Genomic DNA, 16848 nt, shown 5'->3' on the forward strand with positions numbered 1-16848 from the left:
AAACGGCCACAAGGCGGCAGCATTTCTCCATTCCCAAATCTGGTTACTAGGGTAGCAGAGCCTTCCTGAAAGTTGTGTTCCTAGGTTGTAAAATAGACTGGGATGTGCCAGGGAAAACCCCAATATCTTTATGTCTCATTAATTGTTGTTCATGGTTTTAATTATTTAAGTTGGGGTAATGAGTAGAATAGTGTTTGTTCTGGGTGTACACAATCAGGTTCAACTGGACATTATATATATCTATTCATGTCCAGATCCTCTTCCCATGTAAATTACTATTATTTTTTTTAATAAATTTATGTTTTTTATTTATTTATTTTTGGCTAAGTTAGATCTCCCTTGCTGCCTGTGGGCTTTCTCCAGTTGCAGTGAGCATGGGCTACTCTCCGTTGCGGTGCACGGGTTTCTCACTGCAGTGGCTTCTCTTGTTGCGGAGCACGGGCTCTACGCATGCAGGCTTCAGTAGTTGTGGTGCATGGGCTCAGTAGTTATGGCTCATGGGCTCCAGAGCGTAGGCTCATTAGTTGTGGTGCACGGGCTGAGTTGCTCTGCAGCATGTGGGATCTTCCCGAACCAGGGATCGAACCTGTGTCCCCGGTATTGGCAGGCGGATTCTTAACCACGGTGCCACTAGGCAAGCCCCCGTGTAAATTATTACAGAGCGTTCAGTAGACCTCCCTTGGTATATGGTCGGTCTTTTTGATACATGTGTTTAATACGTATTTGTATACGTATGGTAACCCTAATGTTTATGTATCCATTCCTCCCACCTTTCCTTTTAGATAACCATAGTTTGTTTTCTAAGTCTGTGAGAGTCTGTCTCTGTGGAAATATGTTCATACGTGTCAGTGTGTTAGGTAACACCTAGGAGTCATATGACAGGTTATTTGTCGTCTGCTTTCCGACTTACCTCATGTTCTGTGATTATCTCTAGGCTCATCTATGGTGCTGCAAAGAGCAGTGTTTCATCCTTTTCCATGGCGAATATTCCATTGTGTACACGGACCACTTCTTCTTTGTGCATTCATCTGTGGATGGACGTTTTGGTTACTTCCAAGTCTTGGCTATGCTAAATATTGGTGCAGTGCAGGGTTGCCAGCCTGTGTCTTTTGGATTCTGGTCTTCTCAGGGGTTAGGCCCAGCAGTGGGCCTACTAGATCATATGGTTGTTCAATTTTTACCTTTCAACGCACCTCCATTCTGTCCTCACTACTGGCTGTTACCAGTTTACATCCCACCAGCAACTAGAGGGTACACAGATCTTTAAAACCCCTTCAGCATTTATTGTTTGTAGACTTTTCACTAATGGCATTTTGAGTGTTGTGTGGTGATACCTTTTTATAGTTTGGATTTGCATGCGTCTAATAATTCCCGATATTGAGCTTTTATCTACGTCCGTTTTCTTTTTTTTTTTTTTAAGTTAAACGGAGGAACTTACCTCTTCAAATTGTTTCCTTGAAAACTGTGCCGTGTTCTGAATTCCTGTGGCCATTACCTCCACCAGGACATTTTTTGAGGGCACGTGTCATTTACAGCCCTGTATGAATTGGGGATATTACATGACCATTAGCTCTGGGTTTAAAGCTGTTGTTGCAGGAAACGGCCACAAGGAGGCAGCATTTCTATATTCCCAACTCTGGTTACTAGGGCAACAGAGCCTTCCTGGAAGTCCTGTTTCTAGGTTGTAAAGTAGAGTGGAATGTGCCAGGAGAAACCTCCAAAAACTATGTGTACTTATTTGCTGTTGGTATTCTTAGTTTAATTTTCATTTTTCTCAGAGCAAATTTGATTGCAATGTTGTGTTGGTTGTAGGTGTACAGAATCTCTTTCATTGATACATATATCTTTTCATGTTTGGATCCTCTTCCATATAGGTTATTACAGAATGCTGTGTAGACCTCTCTGGGTATTCGGTATGTCTTTGATGATTATATATTTTATAAGTATTAGCATATGTCTGTTGAACCCAAAATCCTCCGTTATACATTCCTCACACCTTTCCTTTTGGTTAACGACAAGCTTGTTTTCTGAACACGTGAGTGTCCTTCTCTGTGGAAACAGGTCCCTTCATATCAATCTTGAGATAACACCTCTACGTGATATCATAGGATACGTGTCTCTCGCTTTCTGACTTACTTCAAGTTGTGTGATTATCTGTAGCCTCATCTATGGTGCTGCAGACGGCATTGTTTCATTCTTTTCTGTGTCTAATATTGCATTGTGTACATGGACCACTTTTTCGTCCATTCATCTGATGATGGACATTTTTGTTGCTTCCATGTCTTGGCTATTGTAAATACTGCTGCAATACACGATTTTCCATCCCGTGTCTTTTTGATTCTGGCTTTCACAGGTGACAGGCCCAATAGTGGGCCTTCTGGATCATATGGTAACTCAATTTTTACCTTGAAACGCACTGCCATTCTGTTCCTATTATTGGCTGTTACCAGTTTACATCCCACTTAGACCGAGAGGTTACGCTATTCTCCACAACTTCTTCAACATCTATTGTGTGTTGACTTTTTGCTGATGGTCATTCTGACTGGTGTGAGGTGATACCTTTGTGTAGATTGGATTTCCATGCGTCTAATAGTTCCTGATCTTTTGCGTTTATCAATGTCCTTTTCATGTATTTTTAAGATTGAGCTAAACTTACAACTTCAAACTGCCTTCTTGAAAAAATTGCCGTGTTTGGATTTTTTTGGCCATTCCCTACCCCAGGACATTTTTTGAGAGCATGAGTCATTTACAGCCCTGCAGTCCTTGTGAATATTAGTGACCATTAGCAGTAGATTTAAAGCTGCTGTTTGAGGAAACGGCCTTAGGGTGGCAGCATTTCTACGTTGCCAACTCTGCTCGCTAGGGCAACAGAACCTTGCTGCAAGTTGTGCTTTTAGGTTGCAGATTAGAGTGGAATGTGCCAGGACAAACCCCCATAAGTTTTAGCCTCCTTAATTCTTGTTTGTGTCTTTAAGTTGTAGTTTTTATCAGAGCAAATTTGATTGAAAAATGTCTTTTGTTCTAGGTGTACAGAATCTTGTCCATTTACACATATACATATATCTATTGATCTTTGGGTCCTTTTCCATGTAGGTTATTACAGAGTGTTGAGTAGACCACTCTTGGTATTCCATAGGTCTTTGGGGATTATATATTTTATATGTATTAGTATATGGGTGTTAACCCCAATATCCTAATTTATCCATTCCTCACACCTTTTCTTTGGCTTAACCATAAGTTTGTCTTCTCAATCTGAGATTGTCTTTCTCTATGGAAATATGTTCATTTTTATCAATTTTCAGATAACATAAGTGATATCATAGAACATTTGTCTTTCGCATTCTGACTTATTTCACGTTGTGTGATTCTCTCTAGTCTGAACTGTGGTGCTGCATATGCCCTTCTTTTATTTTTTTTCGTCACTAATATTCCATTCTGTACATATACCACTTCTTCTTTGTCCATTCATCTGTTTATGGACCTTTTTTGTGCTTCCATGTCTTGGCTATTCCAATATTGCTGCAGTGCACATTTGCCTGCCTCTGTCTTTCCGATTCTGGTGGTCTTAGGTTATAGGCCCAAAAGGTGCCCTGCTGCATCATATGGTAGCTCAATTTTTACCTTTTAAAGCAGCTCCATTCAGTTTTCGTTAGTGCTGTTACCACTTTACATCCCACCAGCAGCTAGAAGGTACACAGTTCTGTAAAACCCCTTCAACATTTATAGTTTGTAGGCTTTTTGCTGATGGCCATTTGACTGGTGTGAGTTGAAACCTTTCTGCAGGTTGGATTTGCATGTGGCTAATAATTCCTTATACTGAACTTTAGGCATGTCCTTTTTTTCTTTTCCTTTTTTTTTTTAAAGAGTGAGTACAACTTCCCTCTTCATATTGACTTCTTGAAAAATTTGTCATGTATTGAATTTTCTTACCTATTCCCTACCGCAGGGCATTTTTTGAGGGCAGGTGTCATTTACAGCCCTGCAGTCCTTGTGACTATTAAGCGACCATTAGCACTGGGTTTAAAGCTGCTGTTGTGGGAAACAGCCACATGGCGGCAGCATTATTACGTTCTCAACTCTTGGTACTAGGGCAACAGAGTCTTCCTGGACGTCGTGTTCCGCGGTTGTAAATTAGAGTGGAATGTATTGGGACAAACCCCCAGAAGTTTATGTCTCATTACTTATGTTTGTTTTTTTTAATTTAATTTCTATTTCTTATCGGAGTATATTTGATTCGAGTGTTTTGTTTGTCTGGCTGTACAGAATCTGCTCAATGATTCATACATATGTCTGTTCATCCTCGGATCCTGTTACCATATATGGTATTACAGAATGTTGAGTAGACCTCCCTTGGTATTTGATAGGCGTTTTGTCATTATATATTTTATATGTATTGGTGATTATATAATTCATATAGTTTATACGTTATATGTTTATATACATTTAACATACATTAGTATATGTATGCCACCCCCATAATCCTAATTTATCCATCCTCCCACCTTTCATTTTGGTTAACCATTAGTTTGTTTCATAAGTCTGTGAGTGTCTTTTTCTGTGGAAATATGTTCATTGGTAGCCATCTTAGGATAACATGTATAAATGATATCATAGGATATTTGTCATTCCCTTTTGACTTACTTAACGTAATACGATTATTTCTAGGCTCATCTGTAGTCCCGAAAACGGCATTGTTCATTTTTTTCCCGAGGCTACTATTCCATTCGGTACGTATACCACTTCTTCTTTGTCCATTTATCTGTTGATGGACATTTCGTTTGTTTGCATGTCTTGGCTATTGTAAATATTGCTGCAGTGCATGTTTGCCTGTCTGTGCCTTTCCGATTCTGGTCTTCTTAGGGTATAGGCCCATTAGGGGTTCGGCCGCATCATATGGTAGCTCAATTTTTACCTTTTAAACGCAGCTCCATTCTGTTCTCATGATTAGCTGTTACCAGTTTACATCCATCCAACAGCATAGGGGGTATACATGTCTCCACTAACCCGTCAGCATTCGTTGTTTGTAGACTTTTTACGGATGGCATTTTGAATATTGGGTGGTGAAATCTTTTTGTAGTTTGGATTTACATCCAACCAATAATTCCTGATATTGAGCTTTTATCCATGTTCTTCTTTTTATAAAATAACAGAGTGAGTAACACTTACCTCTTGAAACTGTTTTCTGGAAAAATTTTCCGTGCTGTGAACTTTTTTGGCCATTACCTACCCCAGGACATTTTTTGAGGACACGTGTCATTTACAGCCCTACAATTACTGTGAATCTCAAGTGACCGTTAGCCCTGTGTTTAAAGCTGCTGTTGTGGGAAACGGCCACAAGGCGGCAGCATTTCTCCATTCCCAAATCTGGTTACTAGGGTAGCAGAGCCTTCCTGAAAGTTGTGTTCCTAGGTTGTAAAATAGACTGGGATGTGCCAGGGAAAACCCCAATATCTTTATGTCTCATTAATTGTTGTTCATGGTTTTAATTATTTAAGTTGGGGTAATGAGTAGAATAGTGTTTGTTCTGGGTGTACACAATCAGGTTCAACTGGACATTATATATATCTATTCATGTCCAGATCCTCTTCCCATGTAAATTACTATTATTTTTTTTAATAAATTTATGTTTTTTATTTATTTATTTTTGGCTAAGTTAGATCTCCCTTGCTGCCTGTGGGCTTTCTCCAGTTGCAGTGAGCATGGGCTACTCTCCGTTGCGGTGCACGGGTTTCTCACTGCAGTGGCTTCTCTTGTTGCGGAGCACGGGCTCTACGCATGCAGGCTTCAGTAGTTGTGGTGCATGGGCTCAGTAGTTATGGCTCATGGGCTCCAGAGCGTAGGCTCATTAGTTGTGGTGCACGGGCTGAGTTGCTCTGCAGCATGTGGGATCTTCCCGAACCAGGGATCGAACCTGTGTCCCCGGTATTGGCAGGCGGATTCTTAACCACGGTGCCACTAGGCAAGCCCCCGTGTAAATTATTACAGAGCGTTCAGTAGACCTCCCTTGGTATATGGTCGGTCTTTTTGATACATGTGTTTAATACGTATTTGTATACGTATGGTAACCCTAATGTTTATGTATCCATTCCTCCCACCTTTCCTTTTAGATAACCATAGTTTGTTTTCTAAGTCTGTGAGAGTCTGTCTCTGTGGAAATATGTTCATACGTGTCAGTGTGTTAGGTAACACCTAGGAGTCATATGACAGGTTATTTGTCGTCTGCTTTCCGACTTACCTCATGTTCTGTGATTATCTCTAGGCTCATCTATGGTGCTGCAAAGAGCAGTGTTTCATCCTTTTCCATGGCGAATATTCCATTGTGTACACGGACCACTTCTTCTTTGTGCATTCATCTGTGGATGGACGTTTTGGTTACTTCCAAGTCTTGGCTATGCTAAATATTGGTGCAGTGCAGGGTTGCCAGCCTGTGTCTTTTGGATTCTGGTCTTCTCAGGGGTTAGGCCCAGCAGTGGGCCTACTAGATCATATGGTTGTTCAATTTTTACCTTTCAACGCACCTCCATTCTGTCCTCACTACTGGCTGTTACCAGTTTACATCCCACCAGCAACTAGAGGGTACACAGATCTTTAAAACCCCTTCAGCATTTATTGTTTGTAGACTTTTCACTAATGGCATTTTGAGTGTTGTGTGGTGATACCTTTTTATAGTTTGGATTTGCATGCGTCTAATAATTCCCGATATTGAGCTTTTATTTACGTCCGTTTTCTTTTTTTTTTTTTAAGTTAAACGGAGGAACTTACCTCTTCAAATTGTTTCCTTGAAAACTGTGCCGTGTTCTGAATTCCTGTGGCCATTACCTCCACCAGGACATTTTTTGAGGGCACGTGTCATTTACAGCCCTGTATGAATTGGGGATATTACATGACCATTAGCTCTGGGTTTAAAGCTGTTGTTGCAGGAAACGGCCACAAGGAGGCAGCATTTCTATATTCCCAACTCTGGTTACTAGGGCAACAGAGCCTTCCTGGAAGTCCTGTTTCTAGGTTGTAAAGTAGAGTGGAATGTGCCAGGAGAAACCTCCAAAAACTATGTGTACTTATTTGCTGTTGGTATTCTTAGTTTAATTTTCATTTTTCTCAGAGCAAATTTGATTGCAATGTTGTGTTGGTTGTAGGTGTACAGAATCTCTTTCATTGATACATATATCTTTTCATGTTTGGATCCTCTTCCATATAGGTTATTACAGAATGCTGTGTAGACCTCTCTGGGTATTCGGTATGTCTTTGATGATTATATATTTTATAAGTATTAGCATATGTCTGTTGAACCCAAAATCCTCCGTTATACATTCCTCACACCTTTCCTTTTGGTTAACGACAAGCTTGTTTTCTGAACACGTGAGTGTCCTTCTCTGTGGAAACAGGTCCCTTCATATCAATCTTGAGATAACACCTCTACGTGATATCATAGGATACGTGTCTCTCGCTTTCTGACTTACTTCAAGTTGTGTGATTATCTGTAGCCTCATCTATGGTGCTGCAGACGGCATTGTTTCATTCTTTTCTGTGTCTAATATTGCATTGTGTACATGGACCACTTTTTCGTCCATTCATCTGATGATGGACATTTTTGTTGCTTCCATGTCTTGGCTATTGTAAATACTGCTGCAATACACGATTTTCCATCCCGTGTCTTTTTGATTCTGGCTTTCACAGGTGACAGGCCAATAGTGGGCCTTCCGGATCATATGGTAACTCAATTTTTACCTTGAAACGCACTGCCATTCTGTTCCTATTATTGGCTGTTACCAGTTTACATCCCACTTAGACCGAGAGGTTACGCTATTCTCCACAACTTCTTCAACATCTATTGTGTGTTGACTTTTTGCTGATGGTCATTCTGACTGGTGTGAGGTGATACCTTTGTGTAGATTGGATTTCCATGCGTCTAATAGTTCCTGATCTTTTGCGTTTATCAATGTCCTTTTCATGTATTTTTAAGATTGAGCTAAACTTACAACTTCAAACTGCCTTCTTGAAAAAATTGCCGTGTTTGGATTTTTTTGGCCATTCCCTACCCCAGGACATTTTTTGAGAGCATGAGTCATTTACAGCCCTGCAGTCCTTGTGAATATTAGTGACCATTAGCAGTAGATTTAAAGCTGCTGTTTGAGGAAACGGCCTTAGGGTGGCAGCATTTCTACGTTGCCAACTCTGCGCGCTAGGGCAACAGAACCTTGCTGCAAGTTGTGCTTTTAGGTTGCAGATTAGAGTGGAATGTGCCAGGACAAACCCCCATAAGTTTTAGCCTCCTTAATTCTTGTTTGTGTCTTTAAGTTGTAGTTTTTATCAGAGCAAATTTGATTGAAAAATGTCTTTTGTTCTAGGTGTACAGAATCTTGTCCATTTACACATATACATATATCTATTGATCTTTGGGTCCTTTTCCATGTAGGTTATTACAGAGTGTTGAGTAGACCACTCTTGGTATTCCATAGGTCTTTGGGGATTATATATTTTATATGTATTAGTATATGGGTGTTAACCCCAATATCCTAATTTATCCATTCCTCACACCTTTTCTTTGGCTTAACCATAAGTTTGTCTTCTCAATCTGAGATTGTCTTTCTCTATGGAAATATGTTCATTTTTATCAATTTTCAGATAACATAAGTGATATCATAGAACATTTGTCTTTCGCATTCTGACTTATTTCACGTTGTGTGATTCTCTCTAGTCTGAACTGTGGTGCTGCATATGCCCTTCTTTTATTTTTTTCGTCACTAATATTCCATTCTGTACATATACCACTTCTTCTTTGTCCATTCATCTGTTTATGGACCTTTTTTGTGCTTCCATGTCTTGGCTATTCCAATATTGCTGCAGTGCACATTTGCCTGCCTCTGTCTTTCCGATTCTGGTGGTCTTAGGTTATAGGCCCAAAAGGTGCCCTGCTGCATCATATGGTAGCTCAATTTTTACCTTTTAAAGCAGCTCCATTCAGTTTTCGTTAGTGCTGTTACCACTTTACATCCCACCAGCAGCTAGAAGGTACACAGTTCTGTAAAACCCCTTCAACATTTATAGTTTGTAGGCTTTTTGCTGATGGCCATTTGACTGGTGTGAGTTGAAACCTTTCTGGAGGTTGGATTTGCATGTGGCTAATAATTCCTTATACTGAACTTTAGGCATGTCCTTTTGTTCTTTTCCTTTTTTTTTTAAAGAGTGAGTACAACTTCCCTCTTCATATTGACTTCTTGAAAAATTTGTCATGTATTGAATTTTCTTACCTATTCCCTACCGCAGGGCATTTTTTGAGGGCAGGTGTCATTTACAGCCCTGCAGTCCTTGTGACTATTAAGCGACCATTAGCACTGGGTTTAAAGCTGCTGTTGTGGGAAACAGCCACATGGCGGCAGCATTATTACGTTCTCAACTCTTGGTACTAGGGCAACAGAGTCTTCCTGGACGTCGTGTTCCGCGGTTGTAAATTAGAGTGGAATGTATTGGGACAAACCCCCAGAAGTTTATGTCTCATTACTTATGTTTGTTTTTTTTAATTTAATTTCTATTTCTTATCGGAGTATATTTGATTCGAGTGTTTTGTTTGTCTGGCTGTACAGAATCTGCTCAATGATTCATACATATGTCTGTTCATCCTCGGATCCTGTTACCATATATGGTATTACAGAATGTTGAGTAGACCTCCCTTGGTATTTGATAGGCGTTTTGTCATTATATATTTTATATGTATTGGTGATTATATAATTCATATAGTTTATACGTTATATGTTTATATACATTTAACATACATTAGTATATGTATGCCACCCCCATAATCCTAATTTATCCATCCTCCCACCTTTCATTTTGGTTAACCATTAGTTTGTTTCATAAGTCTGTGAGTGTCTTTTTCTGTGGAAATATGTTCATTGGTAGCCATCTTAGGATAACATGTATAAATGATATCATAGGATATTTGTCATTCCCTTTTGACTTACTTAACGTAATACGATTATTTCTAGGCTCATCTGTAGTCCCGAAAACGGCATTGTTCATTTTTTTCCCGAGGCTACTATTCCATTCGGTACGTATACCACTTCTTCTTTGTCCATTTATCTGTTGATGGACATTTCGTTTGTTTGCATGTCTTGGCTATTGTAAATATTGCTGCAGTGCATGTTTGCCTGTCTGTGCCTTTCCGATTCTGGTCTTCTTAGGGTATAGGCCCATTAGGGGTTCGGCCGCATCATATGGTAGCTCAATTTTTACCTTTTAAACGCAGCTCCATTCTGTTCTCATGATTAGCTCTTACCAGTTTACATCCATCCAACAGCATAGGGGGTATACATTTCTCCACTAACCCGTCAGCATTCGTTGTTTGTAGACTTTTTACGGATGGCATTTTGAATATTGGGTGGTGAAATCTTTTTGTAGTTTGGATTTACATCCAACCAATAATTCCTGATATTGAGCTTTTATCCATGTTCTTCTTTTTATAAAATAACAGAGTGAGTAACACTTACCTCTTGAAACTGTTTTCTGGAAAAATTTTCCGTGCTGTGAACTTTTTTGGCCATTACCTACCCCAGGACATTTTTTGAGGACACGTGTCATTTACAGCCCTACAATTACTGTGAATCTCAAGTGACCGTTAGCCCTGTGTTTAAAGCTGCTGCTGTGGGAAACGGCCACAAGGCGGCAGCATTTCTCCATTCCCAAATCTGGTTACTAGGGTAGCAGAGCCTTCCTGAAAGTTGTGTTCCTAGGTTGTAAAATAGACTGGGATGTGCCAGGGAAAACCCCAATATCTTTATGTCTCATTAATTGTTGTTCATGGTTTTAATTATTTAAGTTGGGGTAATGAGTAGAATAGTGTTTGTTCTGGGTGTACACAATCAGGTTCAACTGAACATTATATATATCTATTCATGTCCAGATCCTCTTCCCATGTAAATTACTATTATTTTTTTTAATAAATTTATGTTTTTTATTTATTTATTTTTGGCTAAGTTAGATCTCCCTTGCTGCCTGTGGGCTTTCTCCAGTTGCAGTGAGCATGGGCTACTCTCCGTTGCGGTGCACGGGTTTCTCACTGCAGTGGCTTCTCTTGTTGCGGAGCACGGGCTCTACGCATGCAGGCTTCAGTAGTTGTGGTGCATGGGCTCAGTAGTTATGGCTCATGGGCTCCAGAGCGTAGGCTCATTAGTTGTGGTGCACGGGCTGAGTTGCTCTGCAGCATGTGGGATCTTCCCGAACCAGGGATCGAACCTGTGTCCCCGGTATTGGCAGGCGGATTCTTAACCACGGTGCCACTAGGCAAGCCCCCGTGTAAATTATTACAGAGCGTTCAGTAGACCTCCCTTGGTATATGGTCGGTCTTTTTGATACATGTGTTTAATACGTATTTGTATACGTATGGTAACCCTAATGTTTATGTATCCATTCCTCCCACCTTTCCTTTTAGATAACCATAGTTTGTTTTCTAAGTCTGTGAGAGTCTGTCTCTGTGGAAATATGTTCATACGTGTCAGTGTGTTAGGTAACACCTAGGAGTCATATGACAGGTTATTTGTCGTCTGCTTTCCGACTTACCTCATGTTCTGTGATTATCTCTAGGCTCATCTATGGTGCTGCAAAGAGCAGTGTTTCATCCTTTTCCATGGCGAATATTCCATTGTGTACACGGACCACTTCTTCTTTGTGCATTCATCTGTGGATGGACGTTTTGGTTACTTCCAAGTCTTGGCTATGCTAAATATTGGTGCAGTGCAGGGTTGCCAGCCTGTGTCTTTTGGATTCTGGTCTTCTCAGGGGTTAGGCCCAGCAGTGGGCCTACTAGATCATATGGTTGTTCAATTTTTACCTTTCAACGCACCTCCATTCTGTCCTCACTACTGGCTGTTACCAGTTTACATCCCACCAGCAACTAGAGGGTACACAGATCTTTAAAACCCCTTCAGCATTTATTGTTTGTAGACTTTTCACTAATGGCATTTTGAGTGTTGTGTGGTGATACCTTTTTATAGTTTGGATTTGCATGCGTCTAATAATTCCCGATATTGAGCTTTTATCTATGTCCGTTTTCTTTTTTTTTTTTTTAAGTTAAACGGAGGAACTTACCTCTTCAAATTGTTTCCTTGAAAACTGTGCCGTGTTCTGAATTCCTGTGGCCATTACCTCCACCAGGACATTTTTTGAGGGCACGTGTCATTTACAGCCCTGTATGAATTGGGGATATTACATGACCATTAGCTCTGGGTTTAAAGCTGTTGTTGCAGGAAACGGCCACAAGGAGGCAGCATTTCTATATTCCCAACTCTGGTTACTAGGGCAACAGAGCCTTCCTGGAAGTCCTGTTTCTAGGTTGTAAAGTAGAGTGGAATGTGCCAGGAGAAACCTCCAAAAACTATGTGTACTTATTTGCTGTTGGTATTCTTAGTTTAATTTTCATTTTTCTCAGAGCAAATTTGATTGCAATGTTGTGTTGGTTGTAGGTGTACAGAATCTCTTTCATTGATACATATATCTTTTCATGTTTGGATCCTCTTCCATATAGGTTATTACAGAATGCTGTGTAGACCTCTCTGGGTATTCGGTATGTCTTTGATGATTATATATTTTATAAGTATTAGCATATGTCTGTTGAACCCAAAATCCTCCGTTATACATTCCTCACACCTTTCCTTTTGGTTAACGACAAGCTTGTTTTCTGAACACGTGAGTGTCCTTCTCTGTGGAAACAGGTCCCTTCATATCAATCTTGAGATAACACCTCTACGTGATATCATAGGATACGTGTCTCTCGCTTTCTGACTTACTTCAAGTTGTGTGATTATCTGTAGCCTCATCTATGGTGCTGCAGACGGCATTGTTTCATTCTTTTCTGTGTCTAATATTGCATTGTGTACATGGACCACTTTTTCGTCCATTCATCTGATGATGGACATTTTTGTTGCTTCCATGTCTTGGCTATTGTAAATACTGCTGCAATACACGATTTTCCATCCCGTGTCTTGTTGATTCTGGCTTTCACAGGTGACAGGCCCAATAGTGGGCCTTCCGGATCATATGGTAACTCAATTTTTACCTTGAAACGCACTGCCATTCTGTTCCTATTATTGGCTGTTACCAGTTTACATCCCACTTAGACCGAGAGGTTACGCTATTCTCCACAACTTCTTCAACATCTATTGTGTGTTGACTTTTTGCTGATGGTCATTCTGACTGGTGTGAGGTGATACCTTTGTGTAGATTGGATTTCCATGCGTCTAATAGTTCCTGATCTTTTGCGTTTATCAATGTCCTTTTCATGTATTTTTAAGATTGAGCTAAACTTACAACTTCAAACTGCCTTCTTGAAAAAATTGCCGTGTTTGGATTTTTTTGGCCATTCCCTACCCCAGGACATTTTTTGAGAGCATGAGTCATTTACAGCCCTGCAGTCCTTGTGAATATTAGTGACCATTAGCAGTAGATTTAAAGCTGCTGTTTGGGGAAACGGCCTTAGGGTGGCAGCATTTCTACGTTGCCAACTCTGCTCGCTAGGGCAACAGAACCTTGCTGCAAGTTGTGCTTTTAGGTTGCAGATTAGAGTGGAATGTGCCAGGACAAACCCCCATAAGTTTTAGCCTCCTTAATTCTTGTTTGTGTCTTTAAGTTGTAGTTTTTATCAGAGCAAATTTGATTGAAAAATGTCTTTTGTTCTAGGTGTACAGAATCTTGTCCATTTACACATATACATATATCTATTGATCTTTGGGTCCTTTTCCATGTAGGTTATTACAGAGTGTTGAGTAGACCACTCTTGGTATTCCATAGGTCTTTGGGGATTATATATTTTATATGTATTAGTATATGGGTGTTAACCCCAATATCCTAATTTATCCATTCCTCACACCTTTTCTTTGGCTTAACCATAAGTTTGTCTTCTCAATCTGAGATTGTCTTTCTCTATGGAAATATGTTCATTTTTATCAATTTTCAGATAACATAAGTGATATCATAGAACATTTGTCTTTCGCATTCTGACTTATTTCACGTTGTGTGATTCTCTCTAGTCTGAACTGTGGTGCTGCATATGCCATTCTTTTATTTTTTTTCGTCACTAATATTCCATTCTGTACATATACCACTTCTTCTTTGTCCATTCATCTGTTTATGGACCTTTTTTTTGCTTCCATGTCTTGGCTATTCCAATATTGCTGCAGTGCACATTTGCCTGCCTCTGTCTTTCCGATTCTGGTGGTCTTAGGTTATAGGCCCAAAAGGTGCCCTGCTGCATCATATGGTAGCTCAATTTTTACCTTTTAAAGCAGCTCCATTCAGTTTTCATTAGTGCTGTTACCACTTTACATCCCACCAGCAGCTAGAAGGTACACAGTTCTGTAAAACCCCTTCAACATTTATAGTTTGTAGGCTTTTTGCTGATGGCCATTTGACTGGTGTGAGTTGAAACCTTTCTGCAGGTTGGATTTGCATGTGGCTAATAATTCCTTATACTGAACTTTAGGCATGTCCTTTTGTTCTTTTCCTTTTTTTTTTAAAGAGTGAGTACAACTTCCCTCTTCATATTGACTTCTTGAAAAATTTGTCATGTATTGAATTTTCTTACCTATTCCCTACCGCAGGGCATTTTTTGAGGGCAGGTGTCATTTACAGCCCTGCAGTCCTTGTGACTATTAAGCGACCATTAGCACTGGGTTTAAAGCTGCTGTTGTGGGAAACAGCCACATGGCGGCAGCATTATTACGTTCTCAACTCTTGGTACTAGGGCAACAGAGTCTTCCTGGACGTCGTGTTCCGCGGTTGTAAATTAGAGTGGAATGTATTGGGACAAACCCCCAGAAGTTTATGTCTCATTACTTATGTTTGTTTTTTTTAATTTAATTTCTATTTCTTATCGGAGTATATTTGATTCGAGTGTTTTGTTTGTCTGGCTGTACAGAATCTGCTCAATGATTCATACATATGTCTGTTCATCCTCGGATCCTGTTACCATATATGGTATTACAGAATGTTGAGTAGACCTCCCTTGGTATTTGATAGGCGTTTTGTCATTATATATTTTATATGTATTGGTGATTATATAATTCATATAGTTTATACGTTATATGTTTATATACATTTAACATACATTAGTATATGTATGCCACCCCCATAATCCTAATTTATCCATCCTCCCACCTTTCATTTTGGTTAACCATTAGTTTGTTTCATAAGTCTGTGAGTGTCTTTTTCTGTGGAAATATGTTCATTGGTAGCCATCTTAGGATAACATGTATAAATGATATCATAGGATATTTGTCATTCCCTTTTGACTTACTTAACGTAATACGATTATTTCTAGGCTCATCTGTAGTCCCGAAAACGGCATTGTTCATTTTTTTCCCGAGGCTACTATTCCATTCGGTACGTATACCACTTCTTCTTTGTCCATTTATCTGTTGATGGACATTTCGTTTGTTTGCATGTCTTGGCTATTGTAAATATTGCTGCAGTGCATGTTTGCCTGTCTGTGCCTTTCCGATTCTGGTCTTCTTAGGGTATAGGCCCATTAGGGGTTCGGCCGCATCATATGGTAGCTCAATTTTTACCTTTTAAACGCAGCTCCATTCTGTTCTCATGATTAGCTCTTACCAGTTTACATCCATCCAACAGCATAGGGGGTATACATGTCTCCACTAACCCGTCAGCATTCGTTGTTTGTAGACTTTTTACGGATGGCATTTTGAATATTGGGTGGTGAAATCTTTTTGTAGTTTGGATTTACATCCAACCAATAATTCCTGATATTGAGCTTTTATCCATGTTCTTCTTTTTATAAAATAACAGAGTGAGTAACACTTACCTCTTGAAACTGTTTTCTGGAAAAATTTTCCGTGCTGTGAACTTTTTTGGCCATTACCTACCCCAGGACATTTTTTGAGGACACGTGTCATTTACAGCCCTACAATTACTGTGAATCTCAAGTGACCGTTAGCCCTGTGTTTAAAGCTGCTGTTGTGGGAAACGGCCACAAGGCGGCAGCATTTCTCCATTCCCAAATCTGGTTACTAGGGTAGCAGAGCCTTCCTGAAAGTTGTGTTCCTAGGTTGTAAAATAGACTGGGATGTGCCAGGGAAAACCCCAATATCTTTATGTCTCATTAATTGTTGTTCATGGTTTTAATTATTTAAGTTGGGGTAATGAGTAGAATAGTGTTTGTTCTGGGTGTACACAATCAGGTTCAACTGGACATTATATATATCTATTCATGTCCAGATCCTCTTCCCATGTAAATTACTATTATTTTTTTTAATAAATTTATGTTTTTTATTTATTTATTTTTGGCTAAGTTAGATCTCCCTTGCTGCCTGTGGGCTTTCTCCAGTTGCAGTGAGCATGGGCTACTCTCCGTTGCGGTGCACGGGTTTCTCACTGCAGTGGCTTCTCTTGTTGCGGAGCACGGGCTCTACGCATGCAGGCTTCAGTAGTTGTGGTGCATGGGCTCAGTAGTTATGGCTCATGGGCTCCAGAGCGTAGGCTCATTAGTTGTGGTGCACGGGCTGAGTTGCTCTGCAGCATGTGGGATCTTCCCGAACCAGGGATCGAACCTGTGTCCCCGGTATTGGCAGGCGGATTCTTAACCACGGTGCCACTAGGCAAGCCCCCGTGTAAATTATTACAGAGCGTTCAGTAGACCTCCCTTGGTATATGGTCGGTCTTTTTGATACATGTGTTTAATACGTATTTGTATACGTATGGTAACCCTAATGTTTATGTATCCATTCCTCCCACCTTTCCTTTTAGATAACCATAGTTTGTTTTCTAAGTCTGTGAGAGTCTGTCTCTGTGGAAATATGTTCATACGTGTCAGTGTGTTAGGTAACACCTAGGAGTCATATG

The sequence above is a fragment of the Balaenoptera ricei genome, chromosome 1 (assembly GCF_028023285.1).
Source record: "Balaenoptera ricei isolate mBalRic1 chromosome 1, mBalRic1.hap2, whole genome shotgun sequence".
In the NCBI taxonomy this organism is placed as follows: domain Eukaryota; kingdom Metazoa; phylum Chordata; class Mammalia; order Artiodactyla; family Balaenopteridae; genus Balaenoptera; species Balaenoptera ricei.